This window comes from Urtica dioica, chromosome 5, assembly GCF_054948205.1.
Source record: "Urtica dioica subsp. dioica isolate 48M chromosome 5, U.dioica_male_clone48M_v1_H2, whole genome shotgun sequence".
NCBI lineage: Eukaryota > Viridiplantae > Streptophyta > Magnoliopsida > Rosales > Urticaceae > Urtica > Urtica dioica.
The window spans coordinates 38,510,825-38,517,092 of NC_142760.1; the positions used below are offsets into that span (position 1 = coordinate 38,510,825).

Consider the following 6,268-nt stretch of genomic DNA (forward strand, 5'->3'; position numbering starts at 1 on the left):
TTAGTACTTGCAAATACGTTTTAAAATTTTAGCCAATTTGTTAATGTTAGAAAAATCTTAATTACTTTTGTAAATTCATTAGTTTCAATTGGCTATATAGTTCAATTGACAAAACCATGACTTTAAGTTTGTAAGTAAAATAGTCAAATTAGTTAGCCACGTATATAAATTATTTTTTATATACGGATGAATATTCTTTTTACGTATGGTACTTCAAATTTGATTAAACTTGGGCTATTTCTTGAATTTTAGTTAAATCTTCACTCTTACGTAATTTTAATAGTTTTTAATGGTAGTTAACTAGTTAAAGCATCCGTATTAAAATAACAATATGAATCCTTCAAACATTCCTCATCATAAGATTAATAAAAAAAAAAAAAAAAAAAAACAAAAACGTCACTCTATTCATGGACTATCTCGCCTAAACAACCAAACGAATTATCCTATCAACGGGGTAATCTTGTAAACTCTTGTTCCAAATACAGCTCAAGAGACTGACTCCCTAGCTATATAAATGAGCAAGCTTAATAAACCCCATGCAAATGTCCTGGAAAGAAAACTTCTCTCAGAAGGGTAAAAAATTTGAAATCACTCTAATCTATTGTGATATGAGAAAATAATAAAAGATAGATAGAATATTCAAGGTCAACAAAATTATTCGACACGTGACACTTGCAAATTTGTTTAAACTTTAGCTATTTTGTTAGATTTTAGCTATTTCGTAAATTTATTAGTTTAAATAATTTCGATTAACAACCCATGAAATTAAGTTTGTATGTAAAACAAAGTCAACATTTGATAGTAGATCAAATATTTTACAGCGTATATAAATTTTATTAAATATACAGCGGTAAATATTATTTTTTTTCCTTTTGGTACTTCAAATATTATTAAGTGTTGGATATTTTTTGACGTTTATGTTCAATCTTCTCTCTTTCATAATTTTAATAGTTTTGAATGGCTGTTTAGTTAGAGCACTCGTCATAAAATTCATAAAAGACTAAAATGTCACTCCATTCATGAACTATCTCGCCCAAACAACCAAACGAATTATCCTATCAGCGGGGTAATCATGTAAACTCTGGTTCCAAATACAGCTCAAGAGACTGACTCCCTAGCTATATAAATGAGCAAGCTTAATAAACCCCATGCAAATGTTCTGGAAAGAAACTTCTCTCAGAAGGGAAAAATATTTGAAATCACTCTAATCTATTGTGATATGAGAAAATAATAAAAGATAGAGAGAAGCTCACAAAACTACTCAAAGCAACTATCTTCAAATTAGGTCATTATTATTGACCACAAGGTGAGAAAATGCAGGCACTAATGGATGACAACATTCTAAGCTACTTGCTGGATTTCGAGGACTATTTTCCGTCGATGGTGGCGAGGATGGGAAATGAGGGCTTCATATGGGAGCTCTGCCACGGGTTTCGGCTGCTAATGGACGCCGAAAAAGGCGTTATAACGTTCGAGAGCCTGAAGAGGAACAGCGTGCTGTTAGGGCTCCATGATTTACGAGACGACGACCTTGTTTGCATGCTCATGGAAGGAGACCTTGACGGAGACGGAGCGCTGAGTCAGATGGAGTTTTGCGTTCTCATGTTCAAGCTCAGCCCAGGTTTGATGGACCATGGTCTTGGTCATGATTATCATGGGGTGTGGAATAATAATAATAACAATAATGTCATGAATGTATGAGAACATTAAGAGGTAGATTTCAAATAAAATGATTACCCTACGTGACTTTTTGTCAAATAAACATGTTGTAACTCTCTCTCTCTCTCTCTCTCTCTCTCTCTCTCTCTCTCTCTCTCTCTCTCTCTCTCTCTCTCTCTCTCTCTCTCTGAATAATGATTGATGTGCGCTGATTGTACGTTGATAATTAGTGTAGTTCTCGACTCGCTGTATGATGTATTGTTTAATGAGTTTTTTTTAATTTCTAAGTTAATCCAATATCCTAAAGGTTAGGTCTGTGTGATAATATATTTCTTTTTGTTTTTGGCTTCTCTTGAATAAAATGGATGATGCAGAGATATACGGTTTCCATCAACAGCAAAAAAAAAAAATAAATAAATAAATAAAAAAGGTACGCTGGGGTTCAAAACTTTATGTATGTATATATATACATACTTACGTACATACATTATATATACATGCATTTACTGATATATCGAGTATCGACGGATATCTTATAACAATTTCAATACCGACTACCGATGATATATCAATGATATATCGATTATCGACCAAAATCCTATAAAAATAGATATTATGTATATATAATTTAATGATACATATAACAATTATGTTTTAAATATATATATATATATATATATATAACATATCTATATATATTTATATCTATAAATATACGTAATGAATGAATATATTATATTTATTTGAATTTTGAATCACTTGATTTTAACTTGAAACAATGGAGTGCAAAAATAAAAATAAAAATAAAAAATCTTTGATGTTATTTAGCTAACAAATAAAGTTAATCTTATTGTGAAATTAAAAAATTTAAATAAATCACTCCATATAAACCTATGCGGTTCTATGAATTTGAAAATTACTTAAGTTTAAATTTTGGGCCTGTTTAGAGCTATAAAAATAGGTATCTCGGGAATAACTTATATGTTTTGGCTGTTATAGTAATTTTTTATATAAAAAACGGTATTTTGGAAATGAAACGATTCATAAGCTGTTATAGTAATTTTTTTACCGAACTTCCCATTTTTTTTATATCGTGGATATATCGCCGGTATTTTGAACATTGTGATACATGTAATTGCTGCAAAAATAGTGCTATATATGGTTCTAAAGATTTGTGTGTAAGAGAAAACTAATGTTGATGATTAAATGATGGAAAGTTTACTTGAATGATTGATCATTTTCTAAGGAATTTATAATATTAAAGTTTAATATATAATTAATTTGAAATCTTGTCAAGACTTTTTTGCTTGTGATGAGACTTCTGCGAGAGTACGATGGTTCAATCCCTAAGAAACACAATATTGACGTTTGAATATTATATCTTGTGGTTAAATGTGTAATTGATGATATGATATATGATGTATGATGTAAAATTGAATTATTAAAAAAAAAATTATTCTCCAAATATTTGTCTCATAAATTTTTTCATTAAATTCTTTATATATTATTTATTTATTTGTTATCATGGTATCAATTTGCCTTCCATATCATATACTGTACTTATGATTAATTAAACAAACCATTTCTTGATAAATAAATAACAAAAAGTATCTTGAAACTGGTATTTAAGATGTCATCATAAAACCATATTGAATATATCACATTTTAAGCCACCTACTTTAAATAAATCAATTAACTACTCAGATGTAGGTTAGGAAATCGTTAACTACTTGATACCTTAAACCCACAAATGCGTAGCGTTTAATTGAAGTTAACATGTTTTTATTAGTTGTCGTTACTTAAGGTATGGTTGTTATTTGAATAAAATTCATAGGCCATGAATAATATGTTTTTCTTTAATTTTTCATATAAATTAATCATTGAATTACCAATTAGGTTACATATCATGTCTGTTGGTTTCGAACACATTAAGTATCAATAAAATATCCTTAAAAATATATATATATATATATATATATATATATATATATATATATATATATCTCAATAAAATGTGATTAATATCATTGCTTGGTGGTTAATTTCGCAAATCGTTATATTATCTAATGTCCTTATATAATTCACATAAGTTGAAGTTTAATAAAACTAACATTAAAAATTGAGGGTCATGAAAATTAATTAATGCTCTAATGTTTCTAACTCTCGCTCTTATTCTAGTTTATGTAAGTAATTCAATTTAGAATTTATTTCGTCATCATTTTCAACTTTTTCATTTAATGTTGTACATGTTTTCGTACTTTATCCAAATTATCTCACTGTAATCAAATGTTTAAGATGTCATTAGTTTCAAGGGAAAATATCAAGATTATTCCTCGTGTTCAATCGAAATACGAGATTTATCCATTCGATTTCTAGAAATATCAGACATATCGCTTCAGTTTAATATAAATGATATATATCTCTCCTAAAAAATGTTATATTACAAATATCACTATTTTCATTTATTTTTTACAAAAAAATAATTTGAACTCCCCAAAATACCTTTAATAGAATAAATATTTATTTACTATTTTATTTATAAAAAAAATCAAAATCTCTCTTTATAAAAGTTAAGTCTATATAAAAAATCCTTAACTTTTTGTAAAGAAAATTTTTAATTTAATTTTTTTTGTATATAGAATAGAAAATAAAAAATTATTTCATTAAGGGTATTTGGGGAGTTCAGATTATTTTTTAGTAAAAATTAAACGAAAAAGGTGATATTTGTAATATAACATTTTTTAGGGGAGACATATGTCATTTATATTAAACTGAAGGGATATGTCTGATATTTCTAAAAATCGAATGGATAAATCTCGTATTTCGATTAAACACGAGGGATACTCTTGATATTTTCCCTAGTTTCAATGGATTTGATGTAATGTTTCTCACCACTTTTATTTCAATTATATTTGCGTATTAACTGTAATTTGTTCTTTCGGTTTCGTCTTCATTCTTGTAACATAATTTTATTTTAGTATTTCTTCATATTTTAATAAGTTGTGTACGATGATTATTTAGCGAGATCACTATGTAATTCCCAATTTCTTATTATATATAACGTTGAAATTTATTGCAGTTAATCAATCCGGTAACTTCTTTTAAGATTTCAGCCAAAATTTTATTTTATCAAAAAATAGTTCAACATGCCGAAGTAAATTGAATTAATTAAAACAACAAAATTAGATCAATAGCCTAATAGCCAATCTTGCTTTAAAAAAAAAGCCAAAATTTAATTTTATTTAGAAAATAACTCACTAGACCGAATTAAATTGAATTAATAGTAATTCAATTTAATTCGGTCCGGTGGGTTATTTTCTTAATAAAATTAAATTTTGGCTATTTTTTAAAAGCAAAACGAGCTATTGGGCTATGGGAAAATAACACATTTATACCATGTGTTTTAGTGAAATGTCGAGTTCATATACTCTGTTTAACTAAAATGACGAAATTATACCCTCTGTTTAACTAAAATGACAAAATTATACCATGAAATGAATAACAGCGTCACAAATCTCTCTTTCATTGATATTAACTCTTATATAAGAAAAACCGAATCAAATCTAAATCAGTACCCTAATTCCAAATTCTCAATTTTGAAATAAAAATAGCCTTAAATTGAAATTAAATAATAAAACTCATACCTTCTAAGAGATGACTTCATTCCGTGTTCGAATTGTAACTCTAAATCATTAATTCTCTGTTCGAATATACGATTTTGATGACTATCAACTATCGATGTTTACTCATTTGCCTCTTTCTGTGTTCTTCACGATTAAGAGACTGTTGTTTATTTTTTTTAGTTTTTAAATAAATTACATATATGGCGCGAATGGCTAAAGATAATTGGTGTTTATATATAAATATTATAGTCAACGTCAATGAAAAGTCAATAAAAAGAATATTCGTGACACTGTTGTCTATTTCAGGGTATAATTTCATCATTTTAGTTGAACATGAGGTATAATTTCGTCATTTTAGTAAAACAGATGGTATGAACTCGACATTTTTGAAAATTGAGGGTTAAACTCGACATTTCACTAAAACACATGATATAAATGTGTTATTTTCCCTTGGGCTATTGACCTAATTGTCCCATTAAAAATATCTAATATATTTGAAATTTTAATAATTAGCTAATATCACATTTTAAGGCAATTATGGACGTTACAAAGTTACTAATTTAAGTTTTTTTTTTCAAATTTCAATATTTTAACGTTTTTAAGAATCAATATTTTAAAGCAATTGTGTATGTTTTAAAATTGTTTCCAAGTATCTTAACTCTATTGTTTGACTACATCCCCTAAAATTTTTGCCAGTTCGGTTTGTTTTGTGATGGTTGTATTACCTCCATTTGTTTATTAAAATAATATGTGAAATAAATATATACTTTTTGGTGATTTTTATATTTTGTTTGTGCATAAATATAATATCCATTTTGGAGCTTGAAGATTGTTTATTTCAATAATTCTTTTTTTAAAAATATTTGACCTTTTAAAAAAAAAACAGAATTGAATCATAAAAACTCGAAAATATTTCTAATTATGAGCTAAAAATATTGAAAATTCTGATTAGTCACAAAGACAAGATGTCGCACACAATGTGTTGA

General features: G+C 27.1%; 1 pseudogene; it reads left to right on the top strand.

The window, feature by feature from the left end:
- Nucleotides 1–1,150: 1,150 nt before the first annotated feature.
- LOC149398351 (calcium-binding protein PBP1 pseudogene) lies at nucleotides 1,151–1,784 on the top strand (annotated as a pseudogene).
- The last annotated feature ends 4,484 nt before the right edge of the window (nucleotides 1,785–6,268 follow it).